This window comes from Oncorhynchus gorbuscha, linkage group LG16 (assembly GCF_021184085.1).
Source record: "Oncorhynchus gorbuscha isolate QuinsamMale2020 ecotype Even-year linkage group LG16, OgorEven_v1.0, whole genome shotgun sequence".
In the NCBI taxonomy this organism is placed as follows: domain Eukaryota; kingdom Metazoa; phylum Chordata; class Actinopteri; order Salmoniformes; family Salmonidae; genus Oncorhynchus; species Oncorhynchus gorbuscha.
The window spans coordinates 15,487,604-15,510,638 of record NC_060188.1 but is presented as its reverse complement, the minus strand read 5'-3'; positions in this window follow the sequence as shown (position 1 = coordinate 15,510,638).

The following is a 23,035-nucleotide window of genomic DNA, read 5'->3' as shown; positions in this document are numbered from 1 at the left end:
AGGTCAGTGTTTAGGTGGGGTAGCACTAGGAAAGGTCCCAGTCAGGATGCAGACATGCACTCATACTGTAGGCCTGTTACACGGAGCCTTACTCTCTGTCTTGTTGCGTGTTTGCATAGCTCCATGTTGACAGCATGGCGGCCCAGCCTCAGACCGGACCGGGCTCTCAATCTGCCATATTTACCCAGGATTCACAAGGGTTTCTCACTGAGGATCACAGTGAGTGAGCAAACACCATGGACAGGGTTGTCTCGCTGGCTGGCTGCTGTTTACTCTCGCTACAGTGTCAGGAGTGTCCTTGGGACAGTGTGCAAACAGTCACTTACCAATCTGCAGACGCTGGCAAACCCATATTATTTCAACATAATTCTCTCATGTCCCGGATTTACCCTAATGTGTGTTTTTGATGTTTTTAAAATGTTTTTAAATCGGTTTATCTTGGCGATCCCATGTGACAACGTAATGCTTAGTCATGATGAGTCTTAGTTACTCTCTGATTGCATCAATATTTTCTTTAGAATAAAGGTTTTATCTTAAACCCCTATTCCCTCACTCTTAAGCCATTGCTGACCACAAACTGCTGTGGCTTTGGTTTAGACATTTGACCAATCGACTGGCTCCTTTGGAGTGCGGTCCTCTCCCTCTCCAAAAAACTGATAATAGATTTTAGATGATAGGAGGGGAGGAGGAGGAAGGAGTGCTGGTAAGAGGGGATGGAGGTGTGTGAATTTGATCTGGGCGATAAGGCTCTCTCTCTCTATCAGTGCCCAGAGCTGTTTGAGCCCTGCCTCGTCATCCATCACTGGCCTGGGGAGCCGCCACCGCCACAATCGCACCGCCGCAATGTGTGCTGCATAGCAGATGGGGCAGAGTGCAGCAGTCCCCCCCACACACACAGCCCTGACACATTGCAGCATAGGTTCTGAGCCTGGTTTCTTATGTTTCTCAAATACCATGTTAGTTACAGTCCCTATACACGTTTTGGCTCAACATCAGCGCAGCACAGGGACTGGAACATTCACTGCCTCTGACACACCTGTAGGCAAGCCCATGGCAAGGTTAATAGTGTTAATTACGACAGTACTACACAGTCTCTTTGAGGATGACAGTGGCAGTTGCTAATCATGCATTCTCTCAATAACCTGCTCTCTCATTATTTATAAGCTACCTTTCCCATGTAGGTAATCAGTACGGGGGAAGGTATAGGGATATTTCACACTGGGTCTGAACATTTAAATGGGCCATCACTCAACTTCTGGACAGCACTGAGTCTATGTGATCACATTCCCCAGATATGGAGAGGGTGATGGGTGGTAATATGACAGGCATGCTACATCTGTGTGTGTGCTGGGTGGGTAATTGGCATGAATGAGTGATCTGAGACTAGCAGTCCAAAGCTTCTCAGACAGGATACAGTCCATGGACTTCCCCTGGGCTAGCTAGCTCGTCTGACAAAAACAGTGAGAATTTAAACTCTGTGTGTTTGTGTGATTGTGTAAGTATGTGAGTGTGTGGATGTGATTGAGTAAGTGTGTGTACCCACCCGTTGACCATCCCGCCCCCTTCCCCAAGGGCTCAGACCGCCGGCAGGAGGAAGGAGGCAGGCCAGCGTGCGCCTGGCAGGAGAGGATTAAGAGACAAGGTTTGGATTGATGCGGTCCAACAGTGTCAGACAGTCAGCTCCACTCCTCTCATTAGGATACGCTGGTGGAATGTGTCAGACAGTCAGCTCCACTCCTCTCATTAGGATACGCTGGTGGAATGTGTGTCAGACAGTCAGCTCCACTCCTCTCATTAGGATACGCTGGTGGAATGTGTGTCAGACAGTCAGCTCCACTCCTCTCATTAGGATACGCTGGTGGAATGTGTGTCAGACAGTCAGCTCCACTCCTCTCATTAGGATACGCTGGTGGAATGTGTGTCAGACAGTCAGCTCCACTCCTCTCATTTACGCTGGTGGAATGTGTGTCAGACAGTCAGCTCCACTCCTCTCATTGGTGGAATGTGTGTCAGACAGTCAGCTCCACTCCTCTCATTAGGATACGCTGGTGGAATGTGTGTCAGACAGTCAGCTCCACTCCTCTCATTAGGATACGCTGGTGGAATGTGTGTCAGACAGTCAGCTCCACTCCTCTCATTAGGATACGCTGGTGGAATGTCTGTCAGACAGTCAGCTCCACTCCTCTCATTAGGATACGCTGGTGGAATGTGTGTCAGACAGTCAGCTCCACTCCTCTCATTAGGATACGCTGGTGGAATGTCTGTCAGACAGTCAGCTCCACTCCTCTCATTAGGATACGCTGGTGGAATGTGTGTCAGACAGTCAGCTCCACTCCTCTCATTAGGATACGCTGGTGGAATGTCTGTCAGACAGTCAGCTCCACTCCTCTCATTAGGATACGCTGGTGGAATGTGTGTCAGACAGTCAGCTCCACTCCTCTCATTAGGATACGCTGGTGGAATGTCTGTCAGACAGTCAGCTCCACTCCTCTCATTAGGATACGCTGGTGGAATGTCTGTCAGACAGTCAGCTCCACTCCTCTCATTAGGATACGCTGGTGGAATGTGTGTCAGACAGTCAGCTCCACTCCTCTCATTAGGATACGCTGGTGGAATGTGTGTCAGACAGTCAGCTCCACTCCTCTCATTAGGATACGCTGGTGGAATGTGTGTCAGACAGTCAGCTCCACTCCTCTCATTAGGATACGCTGGTGGAATGTGTGTCAGACTCCTCTCATTAGTCAGCTCCACTCCTCTCATTAGGATACGCTGGTGGAATGTGTGTCAGACAGTCAGCTCCACTCCTCTCATTAGGATACGCTGGTGGAATGTGTGTCAGACAGTCAGCTCCACTCCTCATTAGGATACGCTGGTGGAATGTGTGTCAGACAGTCAGCTCCACTCCTCTCATTAGGATACGCTGGTGGAATGTCTGTCAGACAGTCAGCTCCACTCCTCTCATTAGGATACGCTGGTGGAATGTCTGTCAGACAGTCAGCTCCACTCCTCTCATTAGGATACGCTGGTGGAATGTGTGTCAGACAGTCAGCTCCACTCCTCTCATTAGGATACGCTGGTGGAATGTCTGTCAGACAGTCAGCTCCACTCCTCTCATTAGGATACGCTGGTGGAATGTGTGTCAGACAGTCAGCTCCACGCCTCTCATTAGGGTACGCTGGTGGAATGTGTGTCAGACAGTCAGCTCCACGCGTCCTCTCACGCCTCTCAGGATACGCTGGTGGAATGTGTGTCAGACAGTCAGCTCCACTCCTCTCATTAGGATACGCTGGTGGAATGTGTGTCAGACAGTCAGCTCCACTCCTCTCATTAGGATACGCTGGTGGAATGAATGTGTCAGACAGTCAGCTCCACTCCTCTCATTAGGATACGCTGGTGGAATGTGTGTCAGACAGTCAGCTCCACGCCTCTCATTAGGATACGCTGGTGGAATGTCTGTCAGACAGTCAGCTCCACTCCTCTCATTAGGGTACGCTGGTGGAATGTCTGTCAGACAGTCAGCTCCACTCCTCTCATTAGGATACGCTGGTGGAATGTCTGTCAGACAGTCAGCTCCACTCCTCTCATTAGGATACGCTGGTGGAATGTGTGTCAGACAGTCAGCTCCACTCCTCTCATTAGGATACGCTGGTGGAATGTCTGTCAGACAGTCTGCTCCACTCCTCTCATTAGGATACGCTGGTGGAATGTGTGTCAGACAGTCAGCTCAGACCAGCTCCACTCCTCTCATTAGGATACGCTGGTGGAATGTCTGTCAGATACGCTGGTGGAAGTCTGCTCCACTCCTCTCATTAGGATACGCTGGTGGAATGTGTGTCAGACAGTCAGCTCCACTCCTCTCATTAGGATACGCTGGTGGAATGTCTGTCAGACAGTCTGCTCCACTCCTCTCATTAGGATACGCTGGTGGAATGTCTGTCAGACAGTCTGCTCCACTCCTCTCATTAGGATACGCTGGTGGAATGTCTGTCAGACAGTCAGCTCCACTCCTCTCATTAGGATACGCTGGTGGAATGTGTGTCAGACAGTCAGCTCCACTCCTCTCATTAGGATACGCTGGTGGAATGTCTGTCAGACAGTCTGCTCCCTCCTCTCATTAGATACGCTGGTGGAATGTGTGTCAGCTCCACTCCTCTCATTAGGATACGCTGGTGGAATGTCTGCTCAGACAGTCAGCTCCACTCCTCTCATTAGGATACGCTGGTGGAATGTCTGTCAGACAGTCAGCTCCACTCCTCTCATTAGGATACGCTGGTGGAATGTGTGTCAGACAGTCAGCTCCACTCCTCTCATTAGGATACGCTGGTGGAATGTGTGTCAGACAGTCAGCTCCACTCCTCTCATTAGGATACGCTGGTGGAATGTAAAATGTCTGTCGCTGATGGCAGCTTAAGCCCCGTAGAGTGATGATGCCGAAACAGCCGCAGAGGGACTTGAGCGAGACGCGGCAGCCAGGCAGCAGCTTTGGTCTCTGTCACCTATCCTGTCCCTGTCAGTGTCAATGTCCTCATACTGTCTCTGTCCCTGTTTCTGTCTCTATCCCCCTCCCTGTCCCCATCCATCTCTGTCCCTGTCTCTGTCCCTGTCACTTTGAGACGGACAATTTATCGCTTTGTCAACTAGAGTTTGTATCAACTAGAATGTGTTTCAACTAGAGTGTGTATCAACTAGAATGTGTTTCAACTAGAGTGTGTATCAACTAGAATGTGTATCAACTGGAGTGTGTTTCAACTAGAGTGTGTATCAACTAGTGTGTATCAACTGGAGTGTGTTTCATCTAGAGTGTGTTTCAACTAGTGTGTGTATCAACTAGAATGTGTTTCAACTGGAGTGTGTTTCAACTAGTGTATGTAGCAACAAGAATGTGGTTCAACTGGAGTGTGTATCAACTAGAGTGTATCAACTAGAGTGTATCAACTAGAGTGTATCAACTAGTGTGTATCAACTAGAGTGTATCAACTAGAGTGTATCAACTAGAGTGTATCAACTAGAGTGTGTATCAACTAGAGTGTGTATCAACTGGAGTGTGTATCAACTAGAATGTGTATCAACTAGAGTGTGTATCAACTAGAGTTTGTATCAACTAGAATGTGTTTCAACTAGAGTGTGTATCAACTAGAGTGTGTATCAACTAGAGTGTGTATCAACTAGAGTGTGTATCAACTAGAGTGTGTATCAACTAGAGAGTATCAACTAGAATGTGTTTCAACTAGTGTTTCAACTAGTGTATATCAACTAGATTGTGTATCAACTAGATTGTGTGTCTACTAGAGTGTGTATCAACTAGAGTGTGTATCAACTAGAGTGTGTATCAACTAGAGTGTGTATCAACTAGAGAGTATCAACTAGAATGTGTTTCAACTAGTGTTTCAACTAGTGTATATCAACTAGATTGTGTATCAACTAGATTGTGTGTCTACTAGAGTGTATATCAACTAGAGTGTGTGTCTACTACAGTGTGTATGTGTTTCAAGCAGAGTGTATCAACTAGAGTGTGTATCAACTAGAGTGTATATCATCTAGAGTGTTTCAACTAGAGTGTGTATCAACTAGTGTGTGTATCAGCGAGAGTGTGTTTCATCTAGAGTGTGTTTCAACTAGAATGTGTTTCAACTGGAGTGTGTATCAATTAGTGTGTATCAATTAGCGAGTATCAACTAGAATTTGTTTCAACTAGAATGTGTTTCAACTGGAGTGTGTATCAATTAGTGTGTATCAACTAGCGAGTATCAACTAGAATTTGTTTCAACTAGAATGTGTTTCAACTGGAGTGTGTATCAATTAGTGTGTATCAACTAGCGAGTATCAACTAGAATTTGTTTCAACTAGAGTGTTTCAACTAGAATTTGTTTCAACCAGAGTGTGTTTAAACTAGAGTGTCTTTCAACTAGAGTGAGTATCGGCTGGAGTGTGTTTCGGCTAGAGTGTGTTTCAGCTAGAGTGTGTATCAACTAGAGTGTATCTACTAGAATGTGTTTCAACTAGAATGTATCAACTAGAGTGTATCAACTAGAGTGTGTATCAACTAGAGTGTGTATCAACTAGTGTTTCAACTAGTGTGTATAAACTAGAGTTAGTATCAACTAGAATGTATCAACAAGAGTGTTTCAACTAGATTGTGTGTCTACTAGAGTGTATATCAACTAGAGTGTGTGTCTACTACAGTGTTTATGTGTTTCAAGTAAAGTGTATCAAGTAGAGTGTGTCAACTAGTGTGTATATCAATTAGTGTATCAACTACAGTGTGTTTCAACTAGTGTGTTTCATCTAGAATGTGTTTCAACGAGAGTGTGTATCAATTAGTGTGTATCAATTAGTGTGTATCAATTAGTGTGTATCAATTAGTGTGTGTCTACTAGAGTGTATATCAACTAGTGTGTATCAACTAGAGTGTGTTTCAACTAGAGTGTATCAACTAGAGAAACATTGAACTGGAGAGTGTATCAACTAGAGTGTGTATCAACTAGAGTGTGTATCAACAAGAGTGTGTTTAAACTAGAGTGTATCAACTGGAGTGTATATCAACTAGATTGTGTGTCTACTAGAGTGTATATCAACTAGAGTGTGTGTCTACTACAGTGTGTATGTGTTTCAAGTAGAGTGTGTCAACTAGAGTGTGTCAACTAGAGTGTATATCATCTAGAGTGTTTCAACTAGAGTGTATAAACTAGAGTGTTTTTCAACTAGTGTGTTTCAACTAGAGTGTGTATCAAGTAGAGTGTGTATCAAGTAGAGTGTGTATCAAGTAGAGTGTGTATCAAGTAGAGTGTGTATCAAGTAGAGTGTGTTTTAACGAGAGTGTGTTTAATCTAGAGTGAGTATCAACTAGAGTGTGTGTATCAACTAGAATGTGTTTCATCTAGTGTGTTTCAACTAGAATGTGAATGTGTATCAACTAGAATGTGTATCAACTAGAGTGTGTTTCATCTAGAGTGTGTCAAGTAATGTGTATCAACTAGAATGTGTTTCAACTAGAATGTGTTTCATCTAGTGTGTATCAACTGGAGTGTGTATCAACTAGAGTGTGTATCAACTAGAGTGTATATCAACTAGAGTGTGTGTCAACTACAGTGTATCAACTAGTGTGTATCAACCAGAGTGTGTTTAAACTAGAGTGTCTTTCAACTAGAGTGAGTATCAGCTGGAGTGTGTATCAACTAGAGTGTATATCAACTAGAGTGTTTCAACTAGTGTATATCAACTAGAGTGTGTGTCTACTACAGTGTGTATGTGTTTCAACTAGAGTGTTTCAACTAGAGTGTGTCAACTAGAGTGTATCAACTAGAGTGTATATCAACTAGAGTGTTTCAACTAGTGTATATCAACTAGAGTGTGTGTCTACTACAGTGTGTATGTGTTTCAAGTAGAGTGTGTCAACTAGAGTGTGTCAACTAGAGTGTATATCATCTAGAGTGTTTCAACTAGAGTGTTTCAACTAGAGTGTATATCATCTAGAGTGTTTCAACTAGAGTGTTTCAACTAGAGTGTGTCAACTAGAGTGTATATCATCTAGAGTGTATCAACTAGAGTGTATAAACTAGAGTGTTTTTCAACTAGTGTGTATCAAGTAGAGTGTGTATCAAGTAGAGTGTGTATCAAGTAGAGTGTGTATCAAGTAGAGTGTGTATCAAGTAGAGTGTGTTTTAACGAGAGTGTGTTTCATCTAGAGTGAGTATCAACTAGAGTGTGTGTATCAACTAGAATGTGTTTCATCTAGTGTGTTTCAACTAGAATGTGAATGTGTATCAACTAGAATGTGTATCAACTAGAGTGTGTTTCATCTAGAGTGTGTCAAGTAATGTGTATCAACTAGAATGTGTTTCAACTAGAATGTGTTTCATCTAGTGTGTATCAACTGGAGTGTGTATCAACTAGAGTGTGTATCAACTAGAGTGTATATCAACTAGAGTGTGTGTCAACTACAGTGTATCAACTAGTGTGTATCAACTAGTGTGTGTCTACTAGAGTGTATATCAACTAGAGTGTGTGTCAACTACAGTGTATCAACTAATGTGTATCAACTAGAATGTGTTTGTATGTGTGTCTACTAGAATGTGTATCAACTAGAGTGTATATCAACTAGTGTGTGTCTACTAGAGTGTATATCAACTAGAGTGTATATCAACTAGAGTGTGTTTCAACTAGTGTGTATCAACTAGAGTGTGTTTCAACTAGTGTGTTTCAACTAGAGTGTATCTACTAGAGTGTGTTTCAACTAGAGAAACATTGAACTGGAGAGTGTATCAACTAGAGTGTGTATCAACTAGAGTGTGTATCAACTAGAGTGTGTATCAACAAGAGTGTGTATCAACCAGAGTGTGTTTAAACTAGAGTGTCTTTCAACTAGAGTGAGTATCAGCTGGAGTGTATATCAACTAGAGTGTATATCAACTAGAGTGTATATCAACTAGAGTGTATATCAACTAGAGTGTTTCAACTACGCTGGTGGAATGTGTGTCAGACAGTCAGCTCCACTCCTCTCATTACGCTGGTGGAATGTGTGTCAGACAGTCGCTCCACTCCTCTCATTAGGATACGCTGGTGGAATGTGTGTCAGACAGTCAGCTCCACTCCTCTCATTAGGATACGCTGGTGGAATGTCTGTCAGACAGTCAGCTCCACTCCTCTCATTAGGATACGCTGGTGGAATGTGTGTCAGACAGTCAGCTCCACTCCTCTCATTAGGATACGCTGGTGGAATGTGTGTCAGACAGTCAGCTCCACTCCTCTCATTAGGATACGCTGGTGGAATGTGTGTCAGACAGTCAGCTCCACTCCTCTCATTAGGATACGCTGGTGGAATGTGTGTCAGACAGTCAGCTCCACTCCTCTCATTAGGATACGCTGGTGGAATGTGTGTCAGACAGTCAGCTCCACTCCTCTCATTAGGATACGCTGGTGGAATGTGTGTCAGACAGTCAGCTCCACTCCTCTCATTAGGATACGCTGGTGGAATGTGTCAGACAGTCAGCTCCACTCCTCTCATTAGGATACGCTGGTGGAATGTGTGTCAGACAGTCAGCTCCACTCCTCTCATTAGGATACGCTGGTGGAATGTGTGTCAGACAGTCAGCTCCACTCCTCTCATTAGGATACGCTGGTGGAATGTGTGTCAGACAGTCAGCTCCACTCCTCTCATTAGGATACGCTGGTGGAATGTGTGTCAGACAGTCAGCTCCACTCCTCTCATTAGGATACGCTGGTGGAATGTGTGTCAGACAGTCAGCTCCACTCCTCTCATTAGATACGCTGGTGGAATGTCTGTCAGACAGTCAGCTCCACTCCTCTCGATACGCTGGTGGAATGTCTGTCAGACAGTCAGCTCCCTCCTCTCATTAGGATACGCTGGTGGAATGTGTGTCAGACAGTCAGCTCCACGCCTCTCATTAGGATACGCTGGTGGAATGTGTGTCAGACAGTCAGCTCCACTCCTCTCATTAGGATACGCTGGTGGAATGTGTGTCAGACAGTCAGCTCCACTCCTCTCATTAGGATACGCTGGTGGAATACGTCAGGTGGAACGCTGGTGGTGTCAGACAGTCAGCTCCACTCCTCTCATTAGGATACGCTGGTGGAATGTCTGTCAGACAGTCAGCTCCAGTCTCCTCTCATTAGGATACGCTGGTGGAATGTGTGTCAGACAGTCAGCTCCACTCCTCTCATTAGGATACGCTGGTGGAATGTGTGTCAGACAGTCAGCTCCACTCCTCTCATTAGGATACGCTGGTGGAATGTGTGTCAGACAGTCAGCTCCACTCCTCTCATTAGGATACGCTGGTGGAATGTGTGTCAGACAGTCAGCTCCACTCCTCTCATTAGGATACGCTGGTGGAATGTGTGTCAGACAGTCAGCTCCACTCCTCTCATTAGGATACGCTGGTGGAATGTGTGTCAGACAGTCAGCTCCACTCCTCTCATTAGGATACGCTGGTGGAATGTGTGTCAGACAGTCAGCTCCACTCCTCTCATTAGGATACGCTGGTGGAATGTCTGTCAGACAGTCAGCTCCACTCCTCTCATTAGGATACGCTGGTGGAATGTGTGTCAGACAGTCAGCTCCACTCCTCTCATTAGGATACGCTGGTGGAATGTGTGTCAGACAGTCAGCTCCACTCCTCTCATTAGGATACGCTGGTGGAATGTGTGTCAGACAGTCAGCTCCACTCCTCTCATTAGGATACGCTGGTGGAATGTGTGTCAGACAGTCAGCTCCACGCCTCTCATTAGGATACGCTGGTGGAATGTGTGTCAGACAGTCAGCTCCACTCCTCTCATTAGGATAGGATACGCTGGTGGAATGTGTGTCAGACAGTCAGCTCCACTCCTCTCATTAGGATACGCTGGTGGAATGTGTCAGACAGTCAGCTCCACTCCTCTCATTAGGATACGCTGGTGGAATGTGTGTCAGACAGTCAGCTCCACTCCTCTCATTAGGATACGCTGGTGGAATGTGTGTCAGACAGTCAGCTCCACTCCTCTCATTAGGATACGCTGGTGGAATGTCTGTCAGACAGTCAGCTCCACTCCTCTCATTAGGATACGCTGGTGGAATGTCAGACAGTCAGTCAGACAGTCAGCTCCACTCCTCTCATTAGGATACGCTGGTGGAATGTGTGTCAGACAGTCAGCTCCACTCCTCTCATTAGGATACGCTGGTGGAATGTGTGTCAGACAGTCAGCTCCACTCCTCTCATTAGGATACGCTGGTGGAATGTGTGTCAGACAGTCAGCTCCACTCCTCTCATTAGGATACGCTGGTGGAATGTGTGTCAGACAGTCAGCTCCACTCCTCTCATTAGGATACGCTGGTGGAATGTGTGTCAGACAGTCAGCTCCACTCCTCTCATTAGGATACGCTGGTGGAATGTGTCAGACAGTCAGCTCCACTCCTCTCATTAGGATACGCTGGTGGAATGTGTGTCAGACAGTCAGCTCCACTCCTCTCATTAGGATACGCTGGTGGAATGTGTGTCAGACAGTCAGCTCCACTCCTCTGGTGGAATGTGTCAGACAGTCAGCTCATTAGGATACGCTGGTGGAATGTCAGCTCCACTCCTCTCTCATTCAGACAGTCAGCTCCACTCCTCTCATTAGGATACGCTGGTGGAATGTGTGTCAGACAGTCAGCTCCACTCCTCTCATTAGGATACGCTGGTGGAATGTGTGTCAGACAGTCAGCTCCACTCCTCTCATTAGGATACGCTGGTGGAATGTGTGTCAGACAGTCAGCTCCACTCCTCTCATTAGGATACGCTGGTGGAATGTGTGTCAGACAGTCAGCTCCACTCCTCTCATTAGGATACGCTGGTGGAATGTGTGTCAGACAGTCAGCTCCACTCCTCTCATTAGGATACGCTGGTGGAATGTGTGTCAGACAGTCAGCTCCACTCCTCTCATTAGGATACGCTGGTGGAATGTGTGTCAGACAGTCAGCTCCACTCCTCTCATTAGGATACGCTGGTGGAATGTGTGTCAGACAGTCAGCTCCACTCCTCTCATTAGGATACGCTGGTGGAATGTGTGTCAGACAGTCAGCTCCACTCCTCTCATTAGGATACGCTGGTGGAATGTGTGTCAGACAGTCAGCTCCACTCCTCTCATTAGGATACGCTGGTGGAATGTGTGTCAGACAGTGTCAGACTGGTGGAATGTGTGTCAGACAGTCAGCTGGTGGAATGTGTGTCAGACAGTCCTCCACTCCTCTCATTAGGATACGCTGGTGGAATGTGTGTCAGACAGTCAGCTCCACTCCTCTCATTAGGATACGCTGGTGGAATGTGTGTCAGACAGTCAGCTCCACTCCTCTCATTAGGATCCAGACAGTCAGCTCCCTCTCATTAGGATACGCTGGTGGAATGTGTACAGACAGTCAGCTCCACTCCTCTCATTAGGATACGCTGGTGGAATGTGTGTCAGACAGTCAGCTCCACTCCTCTCATTAGGATACGCTGGTGGAATGTCTGTCAGACAGTCAGCTCCACTCCTCTCATTAGGATACGCTGGTGGAATGTGTGTCAGACAGTCAGCTCCACTCCTCTCATTAGGATACGCTGGTGGAATGTCTGTCAGACAGTCAGCTCCACTCCTCTCATTGGAACGCTGGTGGAATGTGTCAGACAGTCAGCTCCACTCCTCTCATTAGGATACGCTGGTGGAATGTGTGTCAGACAGTCAGCTCCACTCCTCTCATTAGGATACGCTGGTGGAATGTGTGTCAGACAGTCAGCTCCACTCCTCTCATTAGGATACGCTGGTGGAATGTGTGTCAGACAGTCAGCTCCACTCCTCTCATTAGATACGCTGGTGGAATGTCTGTCAGACAGTCAGCTCCACTCCTCTCATTAGGATACGCTGGTGGAATGTGTGTCAGACAGTCAGCTCCACTCCTCTCATTAGGATACGCTGGTGGAATGTCTGTCAGACAGTCAGCTCCACTCCTCTCATTAGGATACGCTGGTGGAATGTCTGTCAGACAGTCAGCTCCACTCCTCTCATTAGGATACTGTTATGCAGGTGAAGGAGGACCCAAACGCGACTTAACAGAAACAGAGTTTATTAATGCTCAAAACCGAATAACTGAATTCCTCTAGATAGTAGAGGGGAAAACAACTGGAGAAGCGGCCACAGACTGCAGGTCGCTTCGGGTAGGCGCAGGCCGTAGTCAACTGAGACACCTGCTCACACGCAGCGTCTGAAGAAGGCACAAAACACGACAGGACAGGGTGATACACAATCACGGCAAAAAACACGACAGGACAGGGCGAAACGCAATTACAGCATGGAATACAAAACAAGGAACCGATGGAACAGGAACGGATCACAAAGGAATAAATAGGGAGTCTAATCAGGGGAAAGGATCGGGAACAGGTGTGGAAAGACTAAATGATGATTAGGGAATAGGAACAGCTGGGAGCAGGAACGGAACGACAGAGAGAAGAGAGAGCGAGAGAGTGAGAGAGGGAGGGGGAGAGAGAAGGATAGAACCAAACAAGACCAGCAGAGGGAAACGAATAGCATGGGGAGCACAGGGACAAGACATGACAATGAATGACAAACATGACAGTACCCCCCCACTCACCGAGCGCCTCCTGGCGCACTCGAGGAGGAATCCTGGCGGCAACGGAGGAAATCATCGATGAGCGAACGGTCCAGCACGTCCCGAGACGGAACCCAACTCCTCTCCTCAGGACCGTAACCCTCCCAATCCACTAGGTATTGGTGACCCCGTCCCCGAGAACGCATGTCCATAATTTTATGTACCTTGTAAATAGGTGCGCTCTCGACAAGGACGGGAGGGGGGAGGGAAGACGAACGGGGTGCGAAGAAAAGGCTTAACACAGGAGACATGGAAGACAGGATGGACGCGACGAAGATGTCGCGGAAGAAGCAGTCGCACAGCGACAGGATTGACGACCTGGGAGACACGGAACGGACCAATGAACCGCGGAGTCAACTTACGAGAAGCTGTCGTAAGAGGAAGGTTGCGAGTGGAAAGCCACACTCTCTGGCCGCAACAATACCTTGGACTCTTAATCCTGCGTTTATTGGCGGCTCTCACCGTCTGTGCCCTGTAACGGCAAAGTGCAGACCTCACCCTCCTCCAGGTGCGCTCACAACGTTGGACAAACGCTTGAGCGGAGGGAACGCTGGACTCGGCAAGCTGGGATGAGAACAGAGGAGGCTGGTAACCCAGACTACTCTGAAACGGAGATAACCCGGTAGCAGACGAAGGAAGCGAATTGTGAGCGTATTCTGCCCAGGGGAGCTGTTCTGCCCAAGACGCAGGGTTCCTGAAAGAAAGGCTGCGTAGTATGCGACCAATCGTCTGATTGGCCTCTCTGCTTGACCGTTAGACTGGGGATGAAACCCGGAAGAGAGACTGACGGACGCACCAATCAAACGACAGAACTCCCTCCAAAACTGTGACGTGAATTGCGGACCTCTGTCTGAAACGGCGTCTAACGGAGGCCATGAATTCTGAATACATTCTCAATAATGATTTGTGCCGTCTCCTTAGCGGAAGGAAGTTTAGCGAGGGGAATGAAATGTGCCGCCTTAGAGAACCTATCGACAACCGTCAGAATCACAGTCTTCCCCGCAGACAAAGGCAGACCGGTAATGAAGTCTAAGGCAATGTGAGACCATGGTCGAGAAGGAATGGGGAGCGGTCTGAGACGACCGGCAGGAGGAGAGTTACCGACTTAGTCTGCGCGCAGTCCGAACAGGCAGCCACGAAACGGCGCGTGTCACGCTCCTGAGTCGGCCACCAAAAGCGCTGGCGAATAGACGCAAGAGTGCCTCGAACACCGGGATGACCCGCTAACTTGGCAGAGTGAGCCCACTGAAGAACAGCCAGACGAGTGGAAACAGGGACGAAAAGGAGGTTACTAGGACAAGCGCGACGCAGTGTGCGTGAGTGCTTGCTTAACCTGTCTTTCAATTCCCAGACTGTTAACCCGACAACACGCCCATAAGGAAGAATCCCCTCGGGATCAGTAGAAGCCACAGAAGAACTAAACAGACGGGATAAGGCATCAGGCTTGGTGTTCTTGCTACCCGGACGGTAAGAAATCACAAACTCGAAACGAGCGAAAAACAACGCCCAACGAGCTTGACGGGCATTAAGTCGTTTGGCAGAACGGATGTACTCAAGGTTCTTATGGTCTGTCCAAACGACAAAAGGAACGGTCGCCCCCTCCAACCACTGTCGCCATTCGCCTAGGGCTAAGCGGATGGCGAGCAGTTCACGGTTACCCACATCATAGTTGCGCTCAGATGGCGACAGGCGATGAGAAAATAAGCGCAAGGATGAACCTTATCGTCAGACTGGGAGCGCTGGGATAGAATGGCTCCCACGCCTACCTCTGAAGCGTCAACCTCGACAATGAATTGTCTGGTGACGTCAGGAGTAACGAGGATAGGAGCGGACGTAAAACGTTCTTTTAGAAGATCAAAAGCTCCCTGGGCGGAACCGGACCACTTAAAACACGTCTTGACAGAAGTAAGAGCTGTGAGAGGGGCAGCAACTTGACCGAAATTACGAATGAAACGCCGATAGAAATTAGCGAAACCTAAGAAGCGCTGCAACTCGACACGTGACCTTGGAACGGGCCAATCACTGACAGCTTGGACCTTAGCGGAATCCATCTGAATGCCTTCAGCGGAAATAACGGAACCGAGAAAAGTAACGGAGGAGACATGAAAAGAGCACTTCTCAGCCTTTACGTAGAGACAATTCTCTAAAAGGCGCTGTAGAACACGTCGAACGTGCTGAACATGAATCTCGAGTGACGGAGAAAAAATCAGGATATCGTCAAGATAGACAAAAACAAAAATGTTCAGCATGTCTCTCAGAACATCATTAACTAATGCCTGAAAAACAGCTGGCGCATTGGCGAGACCGAACGGCAGAACCCGGTACTCAAAATGCCCTAACGGAGTATTAAACGCCGTTTTCCACTCGTCCCCCTCTCTGATGCGCACGAGATGGTAAGCGTTACGAAGGTCCAACTTAGTAAAGCACCTGGCTCCCTGCAGAATCTCGAAGGCTGATGACATAAGGGAAGCGGATAACGATTCTTAACCGTTATGTCATTCAGCCTCGATATCCACGCAGGGGCGCAGAGTACCGTCCCTTCTTAACAAAAAGAACCCCGCCCGGCCGGAGAGGAAGAAGGCACTATGGTACCGGCGTCAAGAGACACAGACAAATAATCCTCGAGTGCCTTACGTTCGGGAGCCGACAGAGAGTATAGTCTACCTCGAGGAGGAGTGGTCCCCGGAAGGAGATCAATACTACAATCATACGACCGGTGAGGAGGAAGGGAGTTGGCTCGACCGACTGAAGACCGTGCGCAGATCATGATATTCCTCCGGCACTCCTGTCAAATCGCCAGGTTCCTCCTGAGAAGTAGGGACAGAAGAAATGGGAGGGATGGCAGACATTAAACACTTCACATGACAAGAAACGTTCCAGGATAGGATAGAATTACTAGACCAATTAATAGAAGGATTATGACATACAAGCCAGGGGTGACCCAAAACAACAGGTGTAAACGGTGAACGGAAAATCAAAAAGATATAGTCTCACTGTGGTTACCAGATACTGTGAGAGTTAAAGGTAGTGTCTCAAATTTGATACTGGGAAGATGACTACCATCTAAGGCAAACATGGGCGTAGGCCTGTCTAACGGTCTGAAAGGAATGTTATGTTTCCGAGCCCATGCTTCGTCCATGAAACAACCCTCAGCCCCAGAGTCAATCAAAGCACTGCATGTAGCACCCGAACCGGTCCAGCGTAGATGGACCGACATAGTAGTACAAGATCTAGATGAAGGGACCTGAGTAGTAGCGCTCACCAGTAGCCCTCCGCTTACTGATGGGCTCTGGCCTCTTACTGGACATGAAATAACAAAATGTCCAGCAACTCCGCAATAGAGGCACAGGCGGTTGGTGATCCTCTGTTCCCTCTCCTTATTCGAGATGCGAATCCCTCCCAGCTGCATGGGCTCAGTCTCAAAGCCAGAGGGAGATGGTTGCGATGCGGAGCAGGGAAACACCGTTGATGCGAGCTCTCTTCCACGAGCCCGGTGACGAAGATCTACCCGTCGTTCTATGCGGATGGCGAGAGCAATCAAGGAGTCCACATCTGAAGGAACCTCCCGGGAGAGAATCTCATCCTTAACCACTGCGTGGAGTCCCTCCAGAAAACGAGCGAGCAGCGCCGGCTCGTTCCACTCACTAGAGGCAGCAAGGTGGGTTATTAACCCTAGGTTCTGGAGGCTCGGCAGGCCAGGAAGTAACAGGTGGCACGAGACGTAGACTCTGGAACTGTCCAGAGAGGTCGGAAACCTGAGCAGCCAGGTTTTCCACGGCCTGGCGAGCAGCGGACAATTCCTGCTCGTGTCTGCCGAGCATGGCTCCTTGGATCTCGACGGCAGTGTAACGAGCGTCAGAAGTCGCTGGGTCCATTCTTTGATCGGTTCCTTCTGTTATGCAGGTGAAGGAGGACCCAAACGCGACTTAACAGAAACAGAGTTTATTAATGCTCAAAACCGAATAACTGAATTCCTCTAGATAGTAGAGGGGAAAACAACTGGAGAAGCGGCCACAGACTGCAGGTCGCTTCGGGTAGGCGCAGGCCGTAGTCAACTGAGACACCTGCTCACACGCAGCGTCTGAAGAAGGCACAAAACACGACAGGACAGGGTGATACACAATCACGGCAAAAACACGACAGGACAGGGCGAAACGCAATTACAGCATGGAATACAAAACAAGGAACCGATGGAACAGGAACGGATCACAAAGGAATAAATAGGGAGTCTAATCAGGGGAAAGGATCGGGAACAGGTGTGGAAAGACTAAATGATGATTAGGGGAATAGGAACAGCTGGGAGCAGGAACGGAACGACAGAGAGAAGAGAGAGCGAGAGAGTGAGAGAGGGAGGGGGAGAGAGAAGGATAGAACCAAACAAGACCAGCAGAGGGAAACGAATAGCATGGGGAGCACAGGGACAAGACATGACAATGAATGACAAACATGACAGATACGCTGGTGGAATGTGTGTCAGACAGTCAGCTCCACTCCTCTCATTAGGATACGCTGGTGGAATGTGTGTCAGACAGTCAGCTCCACTCCTCTCATTAGGATACGCTGGTGGAATGTGTGTCAGACAGTCAGCTCCACTCCTCTCATTAGGATACGCTGGTGGAATGTGTGTCAGACAGTCAGCTCCACTCCTCTCATTAGGATACGCTGGTGGAATGTGTGTCAGACAGTCAGCTCCACGCTCCACTCCTCTCATTAGGATACGCTGGTGGAATGTGTGTCAGACAGTCAGCTCCACTCCTCTCATTAGGATACGCTGGTGGAATGTGTGTCAGACAGTCAGCTCCACTCCTCTCATTAGGATACGCTGGTGGAATGTCTGTCAGACAGTCAGCTCCACTCCTCTCATTAGGATACGCTGGTGGAATGTCTGTCAGACAGTCAGCTCCACTCCTCTCATTAGGATACGCTGGTGGAATGTGTGTCAGACAGTCAGCTCCACTCCTCTCATTAGGATACGCTGGTGGAATGTGTGTCAGACAGTCAGCTCCACTCCTCTCATTAGGATACGCTGGTGGAATGTCTGTCAGACAGTCAGCTCCACTCCTCTCATTACGCTGGTGGTACGCTGGTGGAATGAATGTGTCAGACAGTCAGCTCCACGCCTCTCATTAGGATACGCTGGTGGAATGTGTGTCAGACAGTCAGCTCCACGCCTCTCATTAGGATACGCTGGTGGAATGTGTGTCAGACAGTCAGCTCCACTCCTCTCATTAGGATACGCTGGTGGAATGTGTGTCAGACAGTCAGCTCCACTCCTCTCATTAGGATACGCTGGTGGAATGTGTGTCAGACAGTCAGCTCCACTCCTCTCATTAGGATACGCTGGTGGAATGTGTGTCAGCCATTCAGCTCCACTCCTCTCATTAGGATACGCTGGTGGAATGTGTGTCAGCCATTCAGCTCCACTCCTCTCATTAGGATACGCTGGTGGAATGTGTGTCAGCCATTCAGCTCCACTCCTCTCATTAGGATACGCTGGTGGAATGTGTCAGACAGTCAGCCATTCAGCTCCAGCTCCTCTCATTAGGATACGCTGGTGGAATGTGTGTCAGACATTCAGCTCCACTCCTCTCATTAGGATACGCTGGTGGAATGTGTGTCAGCCATTCAGCTCCACTCCTCTCATTAGGATACGCTGGTGGAATGTCTGTCAGACAGTCAGCTCCACTCCTCTCATTAGGGTACGCTGGTGGAATGTGTGTCAGACAGTCAGCTCATTAGGATACGCTGGTGGAATGTGTGTCAGACAGTCAGCTCCCTCCTCTCATTAGGATACGCTGGTGGAATGTGTGTCAGACAGTCAGCTCCACTCCTCTCATTAGGATACGCTGGTGGAATGTGTGTCAGACAGTCAGCTCCACTCCTCTCATTAGGATACGCTGGTGGAATGTGTGTCAGACAGTCAGCTCCACTCCTCTCATTAGGATACGCTGGTGGAATGTGTGTCAGCCATTCAGCTCCACTCCTCTCATTAGGATACGCTGGTGGAATGTGTGTCAGCCATTCAGCTCCACTCCTCTCATTAGGATACGCTGGTGGAATGTCTGTCAGACAGTCACCTCCACTCCTCTCATTAGGATACGCTGGTGGAATGTGTGTCAGACAGTCAGCTCCACTCCTCTCATTAGGATACGCTGGTGGAATGTGTGTCAGACAGTCAGCTCCACGCCTCTCATTAGGATACGCTGGTGGAATGTCTGTCAGACAGTCAGCTCCACTCCTCTCATTAGGATACGCTGGTGGAATGTGTGTCAGACAGTCAGCTCCACTCCTCTCATTAGGATACGCTGGTGGAATGTGTGTCAGACAGTCAGCTCCACTCCTCTCATTAGGATACGCTGGTGGAATGTGTGTCAGACAGTCAGCTCCACTCCTCTCATTAGGATACGCTGGTGGAATGTAAAATGTCTGTCGCTGATGGCAGCTTAAGCCCCGTAGAGTGATGATGCCGAAACAGCCGCAGAGGGACTTGAGCGAGACGCGGCAGCCAGGCAGCAGCTTTGGTCTCTGTCACCTATCCTGTCCCTGTCAGTGTCAATGTCCTCGTACTGTCTCTGTCCCTGTTTCTGTCTCTATACCCCTCCCTGTCCCCATCCATCTCTGTCCCTGTCTCTGTCCCTGTCACTTTGAGACGGACAATTTATCGCTTTGTCAACTAGAGTTTGTATCAACTAGAATGTGTTTCAACTAGAGTGTGTATCAACTAGAATGTGTTTCAACTAGAGTGTGTATCAACTAGAATGTGTATCAACTGGAGTGTGTTTCAACTAGAGTGTGTATCAACTAGTGTGTATCAACTGGAGTGTGTTTCATCTAGAGTGTGTTTCAACTAGTGTGTGTATCAACTAGAATGTGTTTCAACTGGAGTGTGTTTCAACTAGTGTATGTAGCAACAAGAATGTGGTTCAACTGGAGTGTGTATCAACTAGAGTGTATCAACTAGAGTGTGTATCAACGAGTGTGTATCAACTAGAGTGTGTATCAACGAGTGTGTATCAACTAGAGTGTGTATCAACTAGTGTGTATCAACTGGAGTGTGTTTCATCTAGAGTGTGTTTCAACTAGAGTGTGTGTATCAACTAGAATGTGTTTCAACTGTGAGTGTATCAACTAGTGTTATCAACTAGATTGTGTGTATGTAGTATCAACAAGAATGTGGTTCAACTGGAGTGTGTATCAACTAGAGTGTATCAACTAGACTAGAGTGTATCAACTAGTGTGTGTGTATCAACTAGAGTGTGTGTATATCACTATCAACTAGAATGTGTATCAACTAGAGTGAGTGTGTTTCAACTAGAGTGTGTATCAACTAGTGTGTATCAACTGGAGTGTGTATCAACTCATCAACTAGAGTGTGTTTCAACTAGAGTGTGTAGTGTGTATCAACTAGAATAGTGTTTCAACTGGTGTGTCAACTAGTGTAGTGTGTTTCAACTAGTGTATGTAGTATCAACAAGTAGAATGTGTATCAACTGTGGTTCAACTGGAGTGTGTATCAACTAGAGTGTATCAACTAGAGTGTGTATCAACTAGATTGTGTGTGTGTATCAACTAGAGTGTGTATCAACGAGTGTGTATCAACTAGAGTGTGTTTCATCTAGTGTGTTTCAACTAGTGTGTATCAACTAGTGTGAGTGTGTGTGTGTTTCATCTAGAGTGTGTTTCAACTAGTGTGTGTATCAACTAGTATCAATGTGTTTCAACTGGAGTGTGTGTTTCAACTAGTGTATGTAGTGTCAACAAGAATGTGGTTCAACTGGAGTGTGTATCAACTAGAGTGTATCAACTAGAGTGTATCAACTAGTGTGTGTATCAACTAGTGTGTGTATCAACTAGAGTGTATCAACTAGAGTGTATCAACTAGAGTGTGTATCAACTAGAGTGTGTATCAACTGGAGTGTGTATCAACTAGAATGTGTATCAACTAGAGTGTGTATCAACTAGAGTTTGTATCAACTAGAGTGTTTCAACTAGTGTATATCAACTAGATTGTATATCAACTAGAGTGTGTATCAACTAGAGTGTATATCAACTAGAGTGTGTGTCTACTACAGTGTGTATGTGTTTCAAGTAGAGTGTGTCAACTAGAGTGTATATCATCTAGAGTGTTTCAACTAGAGTGTTTCAACTAGAGTGTATCAACTAGAGTGTATAAACTAGAGTGTTTCAACTAGAGTGTGTATCAACTAGAATGTGTATCAATTAGAGTGTGTTTCATCTAGAGAAACATTGAACTCGAGAGTGTATCAACTCGAGAGTGTATCAACTAGAGTGTGTATCAACTAGAGTGTGTATCAAGTAGAGTGTGTATCAAGTAGAGTGTGTATCAAGTAGAGTGTGTATCAAGTAGAGTGTGTTTCAACAAGAGTGTGTTTTAACGAGAGTGTGTTTCATCTAGAGTGAGTATCAACTAGAATGTGAATGTGTATCAACTACAGTGTGTATCAACTAGAGTGTGTATCAACTAGAATGTGTCAACTAGAATGTGTTTCAACTAGTGTATATCAACTAGAGTGTGTATCAACTAGTGTTTATCAACTAGTGTGTGTATCAACTAGTGTTTATCAACTAGTGTGTGTATCAACTAGAATGTGTCAACTAGAATGTGTGTCAACTACAGTGTATCAACTAGTGTGTATCAACTAGAATGTGTTTGTATGTGTGTCTACTAGAATGTGTATCAACTAGAGTGTATATCAACTAGTGTGTGTCTACTAGAGTGTATATAAACTAGAGTGTGTGTCTCCTAGAGTGTGTGTCAACTAGAGTGTATCAACTAGAATGTGTTTCAACTAGAGTGTTTCAACTAGTGTGTATCAACTAGAGTGTATTTCAACTAGAATGTGTTTGTATGTGTGTCTACTAGATTGTGTCTACGAGAATGTGTATCAACTAGAGTGTGTGTCTACTGGATTGTGTCTACTATAATGTGTATCAAGTAGAGTGTGTGTCAACTAGAGTGTGTGTCAACTAGAGTGTGTGTCTACTAGATTGTGTATACTAGAATGTGTATCAACTAGAGTGTGTGTCAACTAGAGTGTGTATCAACTTGAGTGTGTATCAACTTGAGTGTGTGTCTACTAGAGTGTGTGTCTACTCGAGTGTGTGTCTACTAGAGTGTGTGTCTACTAGAGTGTGTGTCTACTAGAGTGTGTATCAACAAGAGTGTGTGTATACTAGACTGTGTCAACTAGAGTGTGTGTATACTAGACTGTGTCAACTAGAGTGTATGTATATCAACTGTATTTATGTTTAGGGACAGAGATAAAACACTTTGTTTCAGCATGTGTGAACATGTTCATGTAGCATGAATGTGAGATGTGCTGTGCACTACATGTGTGTCAAAGTGTGGCATTGATCGTGTGTGTCTTCATGTTTACTGTAAGGGTGTGATAAAGAACAGGGAGGTCATTTAGCTCATCTGTCTCGCAGCGCAGTTTGACTTTCCTTACAGTCCTCTATGCATCCATCTAGTGAACAGCCCCCTGTCCCTGGGACCCGGGCCCTGCCTCCATGTGCTGAATGGGCTAGTATTGATTCACAAGATCTCTATCACAATCCTGACAAGGACACCTGCATTTAGACAACCTTTATTTTACACAGTTGTTAATTACGTTGATGTTTGTTGAAAGTGTCTTTAATCTACAATATAGTAGTGCTGAGCGATTAGTGCTTTCTGAGGTTAGTTCAGTTTTGCTTTGATTATAAAATAAAAATCACGGTTCTTATCATTTTTGAAAATGTTAAATGCATTATGAAATCATCACCTGCCTTTTCCATGACCCTGACAGTGGATTGAATTCTGTAACAAAACCAAATAAAACAATTAATAAGAGCCCCATGATGCTAGTAAATATCCATTACTGCTTATCACTTATTAACCATAATGTATTCACATGACTT